Raw genomic sequence first — 18,949 nt, 5'->3', positions numbered from 1 at the left:
CTCGATGCTAGCTCAAGGCTAGCTGGTGCTTGCTTCGGGACAGAGGCGTTAGCTAATAGTAGCCACTCATTTGCAGCTAGCTTGCTGCAAACATAACAGCTGCAAACATAACAAACATAACATATCATACTAATTTGAATGTCCCAAATTTTAGTTTACTATGTTAGATATAGTCCATGAGACCAGCCTGGGGAAAAAGACACTGGTGGTAGAGCCAAAGATGACATGTAAATGAAGATGCCCCACTCAGGTTGTTTAGGGAGAGGTCAAAATTGACACAATAGTTACCCGGAGGAAAATGGGGGAGGGGTCATGCTTTTTCAATTTCAGTCAGGGAAGGTTTAGCATTTTAGAAATGTATTCCAGGGGAGGGTCGTGTAATTTGAAAATCAATTAAATGTTATATTGCTCAGGGTCTGAGAATTAGTTGCTTATTATATTATCTCATGTCTGCCCAATGATGCCGCTCATTATTGATTCTCTGCTGGCCGGGCAATATCAGCGCAATATTAAGTGCGCCCAGTGTGGTCTCAATAAAATTATCCATAGCCTACACCAGCCGTTCTCAAACCCTGGTCCCGGCACCAGTCTGTGGAGGAATGATTGCAGCATATTTGTCCTGAATATTATTATTATTTTTTTTAGGTCTGCAGCATATTGAGTCACATATTGCAGTAGAACTACTTGTGCAACGCACTGAACTATGCATGCAGCCAGTGGTGACCCGTCATTCAAGGCAGGCATTTAGCAAAAAAAAGAAAAACATTTTTGTTCCTGTTTTGCATGTTATTTTGACATTAATACGTGTCACATATCAGTTTGCAAACAATAAAAAAAAAACATTTTTTTTAAACATTGTGTTAATAAAGCTGCATATAAACAGGGTCTCTTTTTTTCTTTATTCAGTAAGGCAGCTCCAAAATGTGGGTGTTTCAGCCAAGATAAGTGCTTTCTGTGGTGGTGGGGCAGCCAGCGGAAAATACGGAGCATAGGGGTTGGTAATGTTCTTTAGTTGTGCCGTGATTGGCTCAGTATTCTGTCACTCATGGGGACACTGCGTCACCACAAAATCTACGAGGAGAGCTCAAAAATTCAAGCCCCTTGGGTGCTGCCATAGAGTTACATTAGAAGTGCCCATCCAAGAAGGCTCAGGGTCATTGGTCACAGATAAAATTACGTCAAATCACGTTATATGTATCATAGCTTTGATTGGACTGATCATGTCAACATCATACTTTCAGAATCTTAGCTAGCAAGCTAGCAGTCATCATCATGAATCAAGTCAACAATCTACTGGCAAAGCCTTTTCAATCCTTGTCATATGAAGAGAAATGATGAAGAGAAATTATAGATAAAACATATCGGTGGTCATCGGCAATTGGACATAAACATTACCAAAAAAGTTGGAAATTGCAAATTCAACAATGAGTGGTTTGGAAGGAATCAGTGGCTAACTGCAAGCATTGCAAAGCAATCCCTAGACTGCTATTCAGTGGAGTGGGTGTGTGGTCCAAGTCTGGGTTTAAGGGTCTGGGAACTGGGAAATCTCAGACTTCCGTGAGTTCAAGAAAACTGGGAATTTTGGAAAAAAATGAGCCACGACTGAGAAATAACTTTTGAACGGCCATCCAACTCGGAATTCCAAGTCGGGAACTCAGGCATCTTTCTAGAGGTCCGACCTGAAGATCACTGACATCATGATTCAACCTTGTTTTTTTCCCATAGTTTGCAGTTGTCTTGAAACAACCATAAATCCAGAGAACAACAGACTTTGATGACAAAATTTGCCACGAAGGACCGCCGCATCACCTCCCTGTTCAAGTGAACACAGCAAAACAAGATGAGTCCGAAAATGTCTTGTATGCTGCTGAGTAGTAGGAAGGATCGGAGGACCTAAGTGCAGCGTGGTATGTATCCATAATGTAATTGAATGAGAATGAATACATAATACAAAAAGAGAAAACAAAATGAAAACCGAAACAGTCCCGAATGGTGCAAACACTGAAACGGAAAATAATTACCCACAACTCAAGGGTGAAAACAGGCTGCCTAAGTATGGTTCTCAATCAGGGACAACGATTGACAGCTGCCTCTGATTGAGAACCATACCAGTCCAAACACATTAAATACCAAATCATAGAAAAAAGAACATAGACTACCCACCCAACTCACGCCCTGACCATACTAAAACAAAGACATCACAAAGGAACTAAGGTCAGAACGTGACATAAGGAAGTAATACAAAGTGTATGTTGTGTAGTAAGCTGTTAGTAGCCCATGTGCCTCACCCTAATAATTTGGTCCCTTTTCCCCTCATAAGTTAGCCTACTGTTTTGACTTGGTGATGCACATTTAGCCTATAGCCTGTTTTAGAGAAATGTGTTAATCAAATATTGTAAGAGTTTCCATTGTTTGCTTATATGCCCCCTTTATTTATCCTACGGTTCTGACTTGGTGTACAGGGAGAATACTGTAAGAATGACCCATGTTCTGAATTCTGTCTCTGTACATTTCAAAAGTACTGTAATGAAACAGCAGGAAGCAGGTCTCGAACCTTCGACCTTATAGCCCGAAGTTCAGCGCGCTATCGACTGTGCCGCAAAAGCATGCTCGTGTGGCAGAGTCGATATCCGTGTTTATGAACCCAGGGTCGTTACATTACTCCCTCCTTTCAAAGAGCGCGTCCTCGCGCTAGCTTACAACTCTACGTCTTACAGGAACGCGCTCACAGGCCAAGCACACGCACTGTTGTGGATGCAAGGTCCGATCACTTCTGACACCAATGTAATGAAACAGCAAGGAGCAAGTCTCAGACCATCGACCTTCTAGCCCAAAGTCCAGGGCGCTATCGACTCTGCCGCAAAAGCATTCTCGTGCGGTAGAGTCGATATCCGCACTTATAAACCCAGGGTCGTTACACTACTGAACAAATTGTATTGACTATGTCTGTTCTAGCTCGCTCATTAATATCTTAATCGAAATTACGAATTGCCTCTTACCCGCCCATTGTCCCCTTCTGCCACAGTTTGTACATTTACATTTTCAGTAGAAACCACATTTGTTTAAGTAAGTCAGCCATATCAGATATGTTTTTAAAAAAAGCCATAAATGAGGCTGAATTAACAGTTTCGCTGCCAGACAAGGCTCCGCTGATAGCCAGGTGTAGCAGTGGTAAGGTGTTGGCACTGATGTTGAGACAGCTTTATGTTGGCCCTAACAGTTTGTGGGCACCGTTTGTCACTGTTATAGTGCAATTCATGTATTGTTTACTGTTGTGTAGTGTCTTTGCTGGTGTGCATCAAAACATTATGGGGGGAGTTTGCCCCACCAAGACTTACATGCTAAAATCTCCACTGCATGCAGCAGTAAACAAATGGTGTTGCCATGACTAAATATTGCAACATCAAACACACACACACACACACGCACACACACTGTAAGAGGTGCGTAACTGGCTGCAGGGAAGTCAGGCGCAGGAGAGCAGAAATGGGTAACAACCGGAGCAGTTTAATGCGGCAAAACAAACTGCATCCAGAACAACAAAATATGGGTTGAAATAACCCGTCGCATACCAGTCTGAAATGCACATACACTTTACAACAAACAATTCCACACACAGACATGGGGGGATCAGAGGTGTGCGGGAAAACAAGACAAAACAAATGGAAAATGAAAGGTGGATCGGTGATGGCTAGAAGACTGGTGACGTCGACCACCGAACAAGGAGAGGAACCGACACCGGCCTCGGGGACGACCAGGAGGGCGAGGTGCAGGGCGATCCGGACGGAGACGGTGGAACTCCTGCAGCATTGAAGGGTCCAACACGTCCTCCACCGGAACCCGGCATCTCTCTTCCGAACTGTGCCCCTCCCACTCCACGAGGTACTGAAGGCCCTCGCCCGACGCCTCAAATCCATTATGGAGCGAACGGCGTATGCCGGGGTGCCCTCGATGTTCAGAGGGGGCGGAGGAACCTGTAACAAACCTTGTTCAGTCTCCTCAGGACTTTAAACGGCCCCACAAACCGCGGACCCAGTTTCCGACACGGCAGGCGGAGGGGCAGGTTTCGGGTCGAGCCAGACCCAGTCTCCCGGTGCGAATACCGGGGCCTCACTGCGGTGACGGTCTGCGCTGGCTTTCTGGCGCAGCACGACGCACTGAAGGTGAACATGGGCAGCGTCCCATGTCTCCTCCACGCGCCGGAACCAGGCGCCCACCGCAGGAGCCTCGGTTTGACTCTGATGCCAAGGAGCCAGAACCGGCTGATACCCCAGTACGCACTGGAAGGGGGAGAGGTTAGTGGAGGAGTGGCGAAGCGAGTTCTGGGCCATCTCTGCCCAGGGCACGAACGCCGCCCACTCCCCGGGCCGGTCCTGGCAATAAGACCGCAGAAACCTACTCACATCCTGGTTAACCTTCTCCACCTACCCGTTACTCTCGGGGTGAAAACCTGAGGTAAGGTTGATCGAGACACCCAGACGCTCCATGAACGCTCTCCAGACACTATATCCTCAGGCACCCCGTAGTGCCGGAAGACGTGAGTGAACAAGGCCTCCACAGTCTGTAGGGCCGTAGGGAGACCAGGCAGAGGAAGGAGACGGCAGGACTTTGGGAAACTGTCCACAACGACCAGGATCGGGGTGTTCCCCTGTGATGGGGGGAGATCTGTGAGAAAATCTATCGACAGGTGAGACCATGGCAGTTGTGGAACGGGTAAGGGGTGTAACTTATCTCTGGGCAGCTGCCTAGGAGCCTTACACTGGGCGCACACCGAGCAGGAGGAAACATAAACCCTCACGTCCTTGGCCAAGGTGGACCACCAGTATTTCCCACTCAAACAGCGCACTGTCCGACCGATACCTGGATGACCAGAGGAGGGTGACGTGTGAGCCCAATAGATCAGCCGGTCACGGAAAGCAGACGGAACGTACAGACACCCAGCGGGACACTGGAGGGGAGCGGGCTCTGCACGTAACGCTTGTTCAATGTCCGCGTCCAGCTCCCACACTACCGGCGCCACCAGACAGGAGGCCGGGAGTATGGGGATGGAATCCATGGGCCGCTCCTCTGTGTCATACAGCCGGGACAGTGCATCTGCCTTGACATTCTGAGAACCTGGTCTGTACGAAAGGGTGAAAACAAAATGGGTAAAAAACATGGCCCACCTTGCCTGGTGAGGATTCAGTCTCCTCGCTGCCCGGATGTACTCCAGATTGTGGTGGTCAGTCCAGATGAGAAAAGGGTGTTTAGCCCCCTCAAGCCAATGTCTCCATGCCTTGTAGTACGCAGCCATCCCATCGTACTCCCAGGAAAGGGCGAGATGAATCCCACTGGGACCGGGTGCGGGGGGGGGCGAGTAGTGGAGACCCCTGTTTTGCTGGTGGAGGTGCTGGAGGAACTCCCTGTCTCTCCCAGCGGTCCATGGTGGCACCGAGATGGTGGAGCATCGCCGCGTGCTCCCGGGTGCACTCCTCGACCCCTAGGGGCACCTGCTCCTGCTGACTCCATATTCCAGTGTGGAATTCTGTAACTGGCTGCAGGAAAGTCAGGCGCAGGAGAGCAGAAATGGGTAACAACCGGAGCAGTTTAATGTGGCAAAACAAACTGCACCCAGAACAACAAAATACGGGTTGAAATAACCCATCGCAAACCAGTCTGAAGTGCACATACACTTTACAACAAACAATTCCACACACAGACATGGGGGGAACAGAGGGTTATATGCATGTCAAGTAATGAGGGAATGTAAACCAGGTGTGCGGGAAAACAAGACATAACAAATGGAAAATGAAAGGTGGATCAGCGATGGCTAGAAGACTGGTGACTTAAATTCACACAGGACACCGGATATGACAGGATACGTACTCCAGATATAACAAACTGACCCTAGCCCCCCGACACATAAACTACTGCAGCATAAATACTGGAGGCTGAGACAGGAGGGGTTAGGAGACACTGTGGCCCCAGCCGATGATACTCCGGACAGGGCCAAACAGGAAGGATATAACCCCACCCACTTTGCCAAAGCACAGCCCCCCACACCACTAGAGGGATATCTGGACAGTGCGAGGGTGCTGAAAGTAGGCTAATTCGAGAAGATCTAATTCATTTTAACAGTCTTCATTTTAATTTGACTTTAGGCTACTAACAACAATAGGGCTTTGTGTTGGAGCCTTTGTCTTCCTATTCAAGAAATAAGCGGTAGGTATACCTGTTTGACAGACAAAATTATAGTCTACTATCCATAGTTTTTATCAGCCAATTCATTCAGTCACCGCTCCTTAATAAATACCTCAGTGTCAGTGAAGAGCTTGGTTGTGTTAATTTAAAATCAGGTCTCGAATTGAGGGTGTATGTGGAGGTAGTGTGGCTTTTGTTAAAGAAAATGGATAAAGCCCTTGTTAATGTAAGATTTTTTAAAATAATAATAAGTGGACCTGATTATATAAAGCGTTGTATAACGTTGCTTTAGTCTGCAATGCTTTATGCTAGAAGCAAGCTGTAAAATGCTGGGGAAAGACGTGACTCCGATGCATATGGGATATATTTGGTTTGTCTCTGACATTCAGAGGCTGCGCTACAACCTTCCATAGCCGGCCAAGAGGAGACATAAAATGTACTCTGCTTGAGAAGTAATTATTCTTTAATTGACGCTCAACATTTCAACAGGCTATTAAACAACATACGAACTCTAAATGAGCCAGGAGCGTGCCAGGTAGTCTAAGAGGTAATGAAAATGAATTATTTAGGCCATTAAAAAATATATATATTGTGATGCGCGACAGGCTGGCAGGATCTCTCAGCATTTCAACATTACATCAACAACAGCACTTCAACAACATGCCTATACATTTCGCATTTAGGCTGTATATGTTTGAATCATTATTTTGGGTATAGGTGAGGGTCACTTTTTTTCAAGCGTTCAAGAAACGTCGGATAAAATATATATTTTACTTAAGTGAGAGCCGTTTATTTTCATTTCAGAGAGATCCGATTTTCTCCAGTTATTCCTCATTATAAATAACGTGTATTCACTTACCATTGAAATAAATGGTCACTCCCGGTCTGCTTAATAGGGTGGATCTCCCATAGGTACCAATGCATTCGCAGCTGGGGCTGGTCTGCTTAGTTCATTGAAAGTACACGAACCACATAAATTGAGGGAGTGGGATGTCTCGCTTCCTTTTCCTTCTCTGGTGGAGCCATCATGAGAAATATGAAACATTTTACGCACGCGCATCCATAGCACGTCCACACACCAGGCAGCGGGAGGTGAGTCGGGGTAAGAAGTCTAGCTACTAAACTAAGCAGGAAGTGGATAAAATACCTGCACTGTTTGTAAATATGTGAAAATACCATTGTTTAGTCCAAAAGTGTTTTTGTTAGCGAGCTGTCTTCTAAAACTGAAATTCACGTTGGTTAGGACTTGACAGGCAATGTTAGCGAGCAGCAGGCTATGCTGTCACTTGGCACGATACAGGTTGTAACGGAAAGGTTTAGCCTCCGTGTCTCTGGTTTAGCTAGCAATGCTACTCAGCTAATAATGGGAATGACTGAATTTATATTGCTACTTTAATGGTATTGTCGATAAAGATGAATATGCCCATTCAAAACGTTGGTATAAGATACATTTTGGCACCCCACTGTAGACAACATTTAACTAAAGACGTGAGCTGACTTTATAGTAAAAAAAATGAATGATGGCTAAAGCCATGTGACAACAAAGTACAGTAAAATGCGAATGTGATATTGGCAGGGGTTTACGTCGCAAGGTCACTTAGCCCATTTTTTAAAACTTTTTATTTATTTGGTACACACATCCTATCAACTGTACTTTTATTATGAACTTTTTGGGTGTACTTGTCACTAAACCATTGAACAATCAGAGGCTGTGTGTGGGGGGGTTTGGTCAGGGGTAACGAGGTATGCGCTTTCATTAATTTTTTGAGTGCAACATTTTCCGTTCTGTTGTAAACTCATTTTTCTAACTAAACCAGTTATTTCCTCAAAATGCCAAAATTACTCAGAAATTGCTCTTACAGTAAACTATTTTTCTCCAGGTTCTAACCCATTGATCACACCTACAACGTCATTGCGTTTGGTACACAGAAGTACATGCATTTCCAATGGAACGCTTCGTTTGCCTTGCAATATTGCTTTGCAGAGGCAGTTGCAGTGAGTTCTGTGTGGTGCATAGACTGGTTGTTTGTTTAGCAACAAAACCCAGGAGTGTGCAACTATGGGTTAAAGCAGACAGTGTTGGCTTAAGCAATATTTCGTCTTCAATGTTTATTGAAAACGCAAATACATTTGCACAATGAGCACTTGTCTCTCAAATGCATCATTACAGTTGTTGTTTAGCTAGCTTAGCAAATTTGAGACATTAGCATTGACATGAGAAATCTGTCAAAACACCTCAAAACAAGACATGATATCAATAACAAGCTGAAACGAGCCACTTATGGTTCGCCACATGTTAGTTTCTTGTCTTTCTTGCTAGCAATCTGGACATACAGAATCACAACAGGCTGACTTCTGCCCCATGGAAGCACGCGCACATTATTTTTGCGAGGTTGTCTGCCAACTCGTCTATACATTGGATTAATCAAACATATGCGTCAAATTGGTAGCAGAAGGTAAATGTTGAAACTCTGTTGCACACATCAAGATGATGCAGCGTACCATTTTGCACAAGCATTTCGCTACACTCGCAATAACATCTGATAACCATGTGTATGTGACCAATACACTTTGATTTGATATGAATGACGCTGTTGGTGTGTAACGCTTCAATCACATGCAGCGTGCAACAAAAGTTCAACATGTGCACCACACAATGCACTGCAACTGCACTACAATGTAGTGCTGCAAGGCAAACGCAGGGTTCTGTTGGAAATGAATGTACTTCTGCTGGTGTACCAAAATGCAATGAAGCTGTAGGCTAATAAAACTGTCAGGAGGTCTATGGCAGGAAGGATGTGTCTCCTTAGCTCTCCCATGCAGGTTTACATCTGTCATCCATAGCTGCTGACACTCACACTACATTGCATCTCATGGAAGTCTCCTGATCTAATGGGATTGGCATAGTGAGTAAGGAATACTACAAAAAATGTATCTATTACTAGCCCACAATATGGTGTCTTATATCAAATAACATTTCTTTAAAAACACTGCACTGCTAGTACACCAAGACCAGTCTACCGGTATGCACACGCACACACATCCATAAACATGTCATAGTGGGACCCACTATTGAAGTAATTTCATAATGAAATGGTTCTAGGTGTAAATCTTACCCATAAGTAAGCTTTCCTGTCAGCTGTCAATTAAGACCTATTTACAGTTCCTTCAGAAAGTATTGCACCCTTGACTTTTTTCCATCATATTTTGTTTCAAACTGGGTTGAAATTTGATTTAATTGCAATTTTTGGTCAACAATCTACACAAAATACTCTGAAAGCTGAAGAAAAATTATAACATTTATTGAAAATGAATGAAATATAAAACACTATCTTGATTAGATGCAGTTGAAGTCGGAAGTTTACATACACGATTGACCTAAAAACAGGGAATTTTTGGCTGTTAGGATCACTTTATTTTAAGAATGTGAAATGTCAGAATAATAGTAGAGATTTATTTCAGCTTTCCCAGTCACATCACATTCCCAGTGGGTCAGAAGACAACATACACTCAATTCGTATTTGGTAGCATTGCCTTTAAATTGTTTAACTTGCGTCAAACGTTTCGGGGAGCCTTCCACATTCCTCCTGATAGAGCTGGTGTAACTGAGTCAGGTTTGAAGGCCACCTTGCTCGCACACGCTTTTTCAGTTCTGCCCACAAATTTTCTATGGGATTGAGGTCAGGGCTTTATGATGGCCAGTCCAATACCTTGACTTTGTTGTCCTTAAGCCATTTTCCACAACTTTGGAAGTATACTTGGGGTCATTGTCCATTTGGAAGACCCATTTGCGACCAAGCTTTAACTTCCTGACTGATGTCTTGAGATGTTGCTTCAATATATCCACATAATTTCCCTTCCTCATGAAGCCATCTATTTTGTGAAGTGCAACAGTCCCTCCTGCAGCAAAGCACCCCCACAACATGATGCTGCCACCCCTGTGCTTCACGGTTGGGATGGTGTTCTTCGGCTTGCAAGCCTCCCCTTTTTCCTCCAAACATAACAATGGTCATTATGGCCAAACAGTTCTATTTTTATTTCATCAGACCAGAGGACATTTCTCCAAAAAGTACGATCTTTGTCCCCATGTGCAGTTGCAAACCATCGTCTGGCTTTTCTATGCGGTTTTGGAGCAGTGGCTTCTGCCTTGCTGAACGGCCTTTCAGGTTGTTTTATTGTGGATATAGATACTTTGTACCTGCTTCCTCCAGCATCTTCACAAGGTCCTTTTCTGGGATTGATTTGCACTTATCTCACCAAAGTACGTTTATCTCTAGGAGACAGAACGTGTCTCCTTCCTGAGCGGTATGACGGCTGTGTGGTCCCATGGTGTTTATACTTGCGTTCTATTGTTTGTAAGATGAACGTGGTACCTTCAGGTGTTTGGAAATTGCTGCTAAGGATGAACCACACTTGTTGAGGTCTACCATTTATTTCTGAGGTCTTGGCTGATTTCCCCATGATGTCAAGCAAAGAGGCACTGAGTTTGAAGGTAGGCCTTGAAATGCATCCACAGGTGCACCTCCAATTGACTAAAATTATGTCAATTAGTCTATCAGAAGTTTCTAAAGCCATGACATAATTTCCTGAATTTTCCAACCTGTTTAAAGGCACAGTCAAATTGGTGTATGAAAACTTCTGACCCACTGGATTTGTGATACAGTGAATTACAAGTGAAATAATCTGTTTGTAAACAATTGTTGGAAAAATGACTTGTCATGCACAAAGTAGATGTCCTAACCAACTTGCCAAACTATTGTTTGTTAATAATACATTTGTAGAGTGGTTAAAAAACAAGTTTTAATGACTCCAACCTAAGTGTATGTAATCTTCCAACTTCAACTGTAAGTATTCAGTCCTTGAGACATGTTAGAAACACCTTTGGCAGCGATTACAGCTGTGAGTCTTTTTGGGTCAGTCTCTAAGATCTTTGCACATCTGGATTGTACAATATGCCCATTTATTAAAAAATGTATATATTCAAGCTCTGTCAAGTTGGTTGTTGGATTAATGTTATAAAGCCCTTTTCAAGTCTTACCACAGATTTTCAAGCAGATTTAAGTCAAAACTGTAACTAGGCCATTTAGGAACATTAAATGTTGTCTTGGTAAGCAACTCCTGTGTAGATTTGGTCTTGTGTTTTAGATTATTGTCCTGCTGGAAGCTGATTTTGTCTCCCAGTGTCTCCTGATTTTGCCTGTGCTTAGCTGTGTTCTGTTTATTTTTATCCTAAAAAAAGCTCCCTAGTACTTGCCGATGACAAGCATAACCATAACATGAGGCAGCCACCACCATGCTTGAAAATATAAAGAGGGGTACTCCGTGATGTTTTGGATTGTATTTGTATTCAGGACAAAAACATATTTTTTTTGCAGTATTACTTATGTACCTTCTTGCAAACAGGAAGCATGTTTGGATAATGTTTTATTCTGTACAGGCTTCCTTTTTTCACTGTCATTTAGGTTAATATTGTGCAGTAACTGCAATGTTGTTGATCCATCCTCAGTTTTCTCATATCACAACCATTACACTCTGTAACTGTTTTAAAATCATGGCGAAATCCCTGAGCAGTTTCCTTCCTCTCCGGCAACTGAGTAGGAAGGACACCTTTGTCTTTGTATTGACTGGGTGTATTGATACACCATCCAAAGCCTAATTAATAACTTCACCGTGTTTAAAGGGATATTCAGCGTCTGCTTTTTCTACCAATCGGTGCCCTTTGCGAGGCATTGAAAAACTTCCCTGGTCTTTGTGGTTGAATCTGTCCTTAATTCACTACTTGATATGTGTGGGGTATAAAGATGGTGTAGTCATTCAAAAATCTTGTTAACCACTATTATTGAACATGCAACTTATTGTGTGATTTGAAAAGCACATTTTTACTCCTGAACTTATTTAGGCTTGCAATAACGAAGGTATTGAATACTTATTGACTTGACACATTTCAGATTTCCATTTTTTTATGAATTTTGAGAATGTTCTACAAACAAAATTCCACTGACATTATGGGGTATTGTGTGTAGATCAGGCTGTAACACAACAAAATGTGGAAAAAGTAAAGGTGTGAATACTTTCTGAAGGCACTGTAATTAGACTTGATTTGACAGAAAAACATGTAGGTTTTATTGTTACATGGTAAGGCTAACCATCCAAAGAAGATCAGTGACTTATACAGTGCCTTGCGAAAGTATTCGGCCCCCTTGAACTTTGCGAACTTTTGCCACATTTCAGGCTTCAAACATAAAGATAAAAAACTGTATTTTTTTTGTGAAGAATCAACAACAAGTGGGACACAATCATGAAGTGGAACGACATTTATTGGATATTTCAAACTTTTTTAACAAATCAAAAACTGAAAAATTGGGCGTGCAAAATTATTCAGCCCCTTTACTTTCAGTGCAGCAAACTCTCTCCAGAAGTTCAGTGAGGATCTCTGAATGATCCAATGTTGACCTATGATAAATACAATCCACCTGTGTGTAATCAAGTCTCCGTATAAATGCACCTGCACTGTGATAGTCTCAGAGGTCCGTTAAAAGCGCAGAGAGCATCATGAAGAACAAGGAACACACCAGGCAGGTCCGAGATACTGTTGTGAAGAAGTTTAAAGCCGGATTTGGATACAAAAAGATTTCCCAAGCTTTAAACATCCCAAGGAGCACTGTGCAAGCGACAATATTGAAATGGAAGAAGTATCAGACCACTACAAATCTACCAAGACCTGGCCGTCCCTCAGAACTTTCAGCTCATACAAGGAGAAGACTGATCAGAGATGCAGCCAAGAGGCCCATGATCACTCTGGATGAACTGCAGAGATCTACAGCTGAGGTGGGAGACTCTGTCCATAGGAAAACAATCAGTCGTATATTGCACAAATCTGGCCTTTATGGAAGAGTGGCAAGAAGAAAGCCATTTCTTAAAGATATCCATAAAAAGTGTTGTTTAAAGTTTGCTACAAGCCACCTGGGAGACACGCCAAACATGTGGAAGAAGGTGCTCTGGTCAGATGAAACCAAAATTGAACTTTTTGGCAACAATGCAAAACGTTATGTTTGGCGTAAAAGCAACACAGCTCATCACCCTGAACACACCATACCCACTGTCAAACATGGTGGTGGCAGCATCATGGTTTGGGCCTGCTTTTCTTCAGCAGGGACAGGGAAGATGGTTAAAATTGATGGGAAGATGGATGGAGCCAAATACAGGACCATTCTGGAAGAAAACCTGATGGAGTCTGCAAAAGACCTGAGACTGGGATGGAGATTTGTCTTCCAACAAGACAATGATCCAAAACATAAAGCAAAATCTACAATGGAATGGTTCAAAAATAAACATATCCAGGTGTTAGAATGGCCAAGTCAAAGTCCAGACCTGCATCAAATCGAGAATCTGTGGAAAGAACTGAAAACTGCTGTTCACAAATGCTCTCATCCAACCTCACTGAGCTTGAGCTGTTTTGCAAGGAGGAACGGGAAAAAATGTCACTCTCGATGTGCAAAACTGATAGAGACATACCCCAAGCGACTTACAGCTGTCATCGCAGCAAAAGGTGGCGCTACAAAGTATTAACTTAAGGGGGCTGAATAATTTTGCACGCCCAATTTTTCAGTTTTTGATTTGTTAAAAAAGTTTGAAATATCCAATAAATGTCGTTCCACTTCATGATTGTGTCCCACTTGTTGATTCTTCACAAAAAAAATAGTTTTATATCTTTGTTTGAAGCCTGAAATGTGGCAAAAGGTCGCAAAGTTCAAGGGGGCCGAAATACTTTCGCAAGGCACTGTAAGTGAACACAGCTATTTAGGATCTAATTGATTTGTTAGATTTTTGATAAAATCTTCAGAGTCAAGCAAAACTATGAAGTCCTGCCTACCTAAAAGACAGTTGACCTTTCTAAAGGTGATACTTATTCACCTGCCGACCCTGTTCTCATCTACCCACCCCAGCCACTAGCACATACTGTCATATTTGATTCACAATCCAGCTGAGAATTCTTTACTTCATCGGAGGGCCGGAAAGGTGTTGGAAACCGAACATGTTTGATTTAGAGAAATACGTTGTGTCTGTATGTTTAGGAGCTGGAAAATCATTAGATGAAATGTTTCCAGCCTTCTCTGCCGCTTATCCAAGAACACACCGGGGTGCTGTAGGAACCTATCTCCACTCTGCGGTTGTGATCTCAGAGCTATGGTTTGTTTTCTTTGGCTCCGCTGGAGGAAATCAAGCAGCCCCATTGTGAAATGATCAGTCATGACTGAGCGTTGTGTAACAATATCAATGCACTCCCGACACGGCTGATGGAATACTCGACATAAGCTACTTTATTGAGTATTGCTTTCGTCATACAGAAGAAAAGGTGAAAGTCAAACACCTCCCTCTTGAGTTCTTATCAAGCCTTCTTGTCACTCTTTGTTTATTTTCCTTTCCGCTTTCCTTCTGGATTTGAATTGGCTCAGTACTTTATCCGTCAAGGTATACAAATCTCCCTTTAAGTCTCCAAAGGGCTAGAGAAACTAACATAAAGGCATTTATATCACCATCATTTCCTATGGTTATGATGCACAATTTTCTAAACTTGCTCTACTTAGCAGGCATCAAATAAGCAGTGTTACTTTGATTTAACTCTTTGGATAGCCTACTCTTTGGCCAACAATAGTATTGATTTAAAGTTTAAACCGCATAAAGCTCTGTCCAGCCTCATTTGGTACATCTCATTTTCCACTGAACCACAAACACTGTTTGGCGCCAATGTTCAGCTCCCTGGAACCAATGAGCAGCTCCCTGGAACTGCCGTGCACAAGAACTATCAGCACGAGATTGAACTTCACTCAACTTTCTAGAGTTTTCTCTGTTAACACTATCAATGTTTCCCTTTACTGTGGGAATTGTGAGCAAATCACCACAATATTAGAAACGTTCAATGGAACATACTTAAACAAAACAAACTATGCAAGAGATGTTGTAGGCAGAACACATCATAGTAGGATTCTATTGCATTGACAGGGAGGACACTGGTCCATACTCTACACAGACCGGTGCGCCATAACCAATCAGAGCTGCAGTAGGCCTAAATGCAAATAGACCATTGTCATATATGGATCTATGCCATTCACTTTGAACTGGACTGTTTTTACAGCATGAGCGGTCGTGAGTAGACACGCTTGTTTTGAGATCAAAGTAAGAGCGAGGTGTCTACATTTGTTCATATCCTTTGCTATACCAAACAAAACTATGAACTCAACATGCAACAATTAAAAAAGATAAAACTGAGTTCATATAAGGAAATCAATCAATTCATTAGGCCCTAATCTATAGATTTCACATGACTGGGAATAGTTCACAGATACCTTTTTAAAAAAAGGCAGGGGTGTGGATCAGAACTAGTCAGTATCTGGTGTGACCATTTGCCTCATGCAATGCAACATCTCCTTTGCATATTATATTAAAAAAAGTATATTTGTATATCAAGTTAGCATCGAGTTGATCAGGCTGTTGATTGTGGAATGTTGTCCCATTCCTCTTCAATGGCTGTGTGAAGTTGCTGGATATTGGAGAGAACTGGAACACGCTGTTGTATATGTCAATCCAGAGCATCCCAAACATGCTCCATGTGTGACATGTCGTCTGGTGAGTATTCAGGCCATGGAAGGACTGGGTCATTTTCAGGTTCCAGGAATTGTGTGAAGATCCTTGCGACATGGTGCCGTGCATTATCATGCTGAAACGTGATGGAACAACAATGGGATCTCGTCACGGTATCTCTGTGCATTGAAATTGCCATCGATAAAATGCAATTGTTTGTTGTCCGTAGCTTATGCCTGCCAATACCATAACCCCACCTCCACCATGGGGCACTCTGTTCACAAAGCTGACATCCGCAAACCGCTCCCCTACACAACGCCATACACGTGGTCTGCAGTTGTGAGGCCGGTTGGACGAACTTCTAAATTCTCTAAAACGATGTTGGAGGCAACTTGAATTAACATTCAATTCTCTGGCAACAGGTCTGGTAGAAATTATTGCAGTCAGCAATGCCAATTGTACGCTCCCTCAACATGACATCTATGGCATTGTGTTGTGACAACTGCACATTTTAGAGTGGCCTTTTATTGTCCCCATCACAAGGTGCAACTACGGCTGATGCGGTGACCGTATTGCCGGCGTTCACTAGTCTTGAAGGTAGTCAAATTCCACATGACCGTTTATTCACGTTAATTAGCCTTCTCCAAGCTCTGATGCTGCTGGTCATTAGTAGCCTACCAAACTTGCTAACTGCCTGGTACTCAACACTCTCTCTAATCATTCTCACATCAATGCAAATGTTATCAAAAATCTAATCAAACACTTCATGAGAGCTCATGTTGTGCTACATTTCTATAGGCTATGCAATTGCGCAAGAAAACAGTGTGTGATGGCCTCTATTAAAATCGATGATCCCATCAGCTTTCTATAGGCTAGGCCTACTATATTTATTTTCTTAACTTTCCTAATACTAAGCACATTGCTTCTCTTTACAACAGGAGTATAGACTACCTGGCTGGCATGAAAACGAACCACGGGAAAAGCGTCCTCCATTCGCTATTTAGGTTTCGAGACAAGTACATAGTAATGGTCCATTCTAAATCAAAACAAATTTCACACATATATGTAAATACAATATTAAATCAAGAATAGTCTGATGGGTCATTGGTGACAATATTAGCCTAACACTTGTGAATTACATATTATCCCTTGTGATTGATGCCCAGCTTAAGGCAAGAAACAATTTGGCCCATAGGCCTATATGTTTTCCTAAGGTTTGTATCACAACTAAGGTGGCCAAATAACAAAATTAAGCACATCAATCCGCTTACAATGGGCGTAGAGCCAAACTGGCATACTTAAGCAGCGTGTGTGTTTTCTAGTTTAGGGAAGATCATTTTCACCATAAAATACACCTTCTATAGTAAAAGCATTACATGCGTAACCACATTGGTCACTTTTGATTGTGGTGTGTTCCTGCTAAAAGAACGTTTGTGCTTGTGGCCTACTACCTTGTGTGCATTGCTGCGCTTATAATGTGAAAAAATGGCCTAATAGTTTATCAACATTTTAAGCTAAACGTTCAGATCTGTTGGTCAGCCTCATTGCATAAAGTTTTGTGATGCTAGTGGTTGTATTAATTTGGGATTTATCGCATCTCACATCTGTCCCTGACTATGTTTGGAATATTTATTTCTGACACAGAATAGAACAGATTAACTTTTGTACTGTGGGGGATAGTAGATTGACATAGGCTAGTGCTTTTGCTGTTCGTTAGGCCTAATCATCTTGTTGGCTGACAAAGTAAATGTGGACAGTTCTTCCACTATCTTCAATATGCACTCCAGAATTGGATAAGAATGAAAGCAAATCAAATTTTATTAGTCACATACACATGTTTAGCAGATGTTAATGCGAGTGTAGCGAAATGCTTGTGCTTCTAGTTCCGACAGTTGCAGTAATATCTAACATTCACAATGACTTCATAATACACACAAATATAAGGGGGATGGGATAAGAATATGAACATATAAATAAACTCAGGAGAAAAAAAGAAACGTCCCTTTCAAAGATTATTTGTAAAAATCCAAATAACTTCAGATCTTCAATGTAAAGGGTTTAACAAGTGCAATACAGCAAATGAAAGATAAACATCTTGTTAATCTACCCATTGTGTCTGATTTAAAAAATTTTTTTTTTTTACGTTAAATGACCACTAAATTCAAAAACACACACAGCGATTTCAGTCACAAAAGCAAAAATCTAGATAAAATGAATCACTAACCTTTGATTATCTCCATCAGATGACACTCATAGGACATCATGTTGTACATGTATTGTGTGTTTTGTTCGATTTTATATATATATATATATATAAAATCTGTTTACATTGGCGCGTTACGTGTAGTAATGTTTTGATTCCAAAACATCCAGTGATTTTGCAGAAATACTCACAATAAACATTGATAAAAGATGCAAGTGTTATTCACAGAATTATAGATAAACATATCCTCTATGCAACCGATTTCAAAAAGTCTTTACGGAAAAAGAATAATCTGAGAACGGCGCTCAGAACCCAAAGAAAGAGCCGCCGTTTTGGCGTCAACAGAAGCTACAAAAAACACAAAATATTCACTTTGAATATCTTCATCAGAAGGCAGTGCAAGGGGTCCTAGTTCCACAATAAATTGTTGTTTTGTTCCATAATGTCCATTACTAGTGTCCAATTAGCTGCATTTGCTACCACTTTCAGCTCACGTGCCCAAAAGCTGACACTGGTCCAGGCGAACTCGGACGAAAACTTCAAAAATATATATTCCAGGTCGAATAAACTGATTGGTCAAACTAAGTAGAGAATCTTCAGGACGTTATTTTCATATATCCAATAACGTTCCAACCGGAGCATACGTTTTCATCTGCAGCCAAATGGAATGATGGTGATATCAACAGACAAATGCGCAACAGCGAAATTGCATTCTGCCAGGACAGTGACTCATACTAGAGGCTCAATTCCACGTTCTACTGAATGAGGACATCTAGTGGAAGGCGTAGGAAGTGCTAGCAGTGCTATCTTGTTTGGAAGTGAAGAGGCGATGACTTAAAATTAGACCCGCATTCAGAATTTCACTTCCTGTTTGGAAGATTGCCTGCCCTATGATTTCTGTTGTACTCACAGACATAATTCAAACAGTTTTAGAAACTTCAGAGTGTTTTCTATCCAATAGTAATAATAATAATATGCATATAT

At 42.1% G+C, this 18,949-nt stretch overlaps 1 pseudogene; it reads left to right on the top strand.

Moving 5' to 3' along the window:
- Positions 1–7,244: 7,244 nt before the first annotated feature.
- LOC135517437 (anion exchange protein 2-like) overlaps positions 7,245–18,949 on the top strand; it is a 94,055-nt pseudogene continuing 82,350 nt past the window's right edge.

Source organism: Oncorhynchus masou, chromosome 28, assembly GCF_036934945.1.
Source record: "Oncorhynchus masou masou isolate Uvic2021 chromosome 28, UVic_Omas_1.1, whole genome shotgun sequence".
Lineage (NCBI taxonomy): Eukaryota > Metazoa > Chordata > Actinopteri > Salmoniformes > Salmonidae > Oncorhynchus > Oncorhynchus masou.
The sequence above is the reverse complement of the archived record's forward strand: the minus strand, read 5'-3'. Positions and strand labels throughout refer to the sequence as shown.